A 1,895-nucleotide genomic window follows, 5' to 3' on the forward strand; every position below is an offset into this window, starting at 1 on the left:
TAGGCATAAAGAATTATATAATTCTTATGTTTACACATAAGCCCAAAAATCTAATCATATACAACCTTGAAGAACAGTCCCACCACATTTGTTTTCCTGTCTCCTGCCTTCATACACCACCCCCTTCTTCTTGAACAATCATCTACCCAAGAGACAGCATAGCAGCAACTGGCATGTCATGACAAGCAACCCATATTCAGAAGACCGGAATGACAGGCACTCCAAGCTTGAACCTGCTCATACAAATTGCCATCCTCAGGGTAGTTGCTTAGTTCACAGGTGTCAGAATATATAGTTAGTCAGGGTGAGAATCTTTCCAATTAACTGCTACATTCAAAAATCTTCTGGAGATTCTCAGGATCATTGCCTTACCCATCTTCTACATATAACTGTATGGCTTGTCACTGTCAGGTTTCCTAGCTCTTCTCCTTTCCCTCTCCTAATTAGTTTGTCCTTGAGTTCTTGCTTTCTTTTTACTTGTATTATACCCTTCTATTTGTATTTCTTCTTTTGAGTTCTTATACTAGGAAAACTATATGATATTTACACATGTAAATATTGGATGCCCATTTCTGGACTGCGTATTTAAATTTTGGAGCCCCAGTGGTTTTTAGTTATTTATAAATTCTAGAGAGCAGACCTTTGTCTGAGTACTTATTTGTCATGATCTTTTCCAAATTTGTGGGTTGTCTTTTCACTTTGTTGGTAATTTCTTTTCATGTGCAAAAACTTCTCAGTAAGAGCAGGTCTCAGTTGTTAATTCTTTCAAGTGTTTCCCATGTAATTTGATTTTTGTTCATGAACTCTTTGCCTACCCCTATGTATTCAAGAGTTCCCCCTACCTTCTCTTCCAGGAGATTTACTGTCTCTATTTTAATGTTTATATCTTTAATCCATTTTGACTTTAGTTTAGTGCATGGTGATAGACCTGGGTCAAGTTTGAATTTTCCTCATGTAGAGAACCTGCTTTTCCAGCACCATTTGTTAAAGAGTCTATCTTTCTTCCAGTGAGTATGTTTGGCCCCTTTGTCAAAGATAAGGTGGCTGAATGTGTTTGTAGGGGCTTCAGTGTCTTCTAATCTATTCCATTCATCCTCAGGTGTATTTTGTTGCCAGTCCCATGCTAATTTTATCACAGTAGCCTTGTAGTATAATTTCAAGTCAGGAATAGTAATGCCACCTGCCTTGTCTTTATTACCCAGGATTGCCTTTGCTAATCTAGGTCTTTTCTGGTTCCAAATAAATTTTAGGAATGATTTCTCTAGCTCTGTGAGGTATGTCAGTGGTAGTTTGATAGGGATTGCATTAAATCTGTATAGCAGTTTTGGGAGTGTGGCCATCTTCACAATGTTGGTTCTTCCTATCCAGGAACATGAAATATCTTTCCATTTTCTGAAATCATCTAAGATCTCTTTTTTAAAAGTATTGTAATTTTCCTTGAAGAGATCTTTGACTTCTTTAGTTATATTAATTCCAAAGTATTTCTTTTTCCTTGGTGCTACTGTAAAAGGTATTGTTTCTGTAATTTCCCTCGCAATGTGTTTGTTATCTGCATAGAGGAATGCTATTGACTTTTGGGTAATGACTTTATAACCTGCTATGCTACTGAATTTCTGTATTAAATCTAGTAGCTTCTTGGTGGAGTTTTTTGGGTCTTCCAAGTAAAGTATCATGTCACCTGCAAATAACCATAATTTAACTTCTTCTTTACCTATTCTTATTCCTTTTATTTCTTTCTCTTGTCTATTGGCTCTAGCTAATGATTCCAGAACTATAGTGAATAGAAGTGGTGATAGAGGACATCCTTGTCTTCTACCAGATCTAAGAGTAAAAGATTTCAGTTTTTCTCCATTTTGGATTATGTTAGCTGTTGGGTTTTCATAAATGGCTTTTAC

Source organism: Octodon degus, unplaced genomic scaffold, assembly GCF_000260255.1.
Source record: "Octodon degus isolate 3935 unplaced genomic scaffold, OctDeg1.0 scaffold00262, whole genome shotgun sequence".
In the NCBI taxonomy this organism is placed as follows: Eukaryota; Metazoa; Chordata; class Mammalia; order Rodentia; family Octodontidae; genus Octodon; species Octodon degus.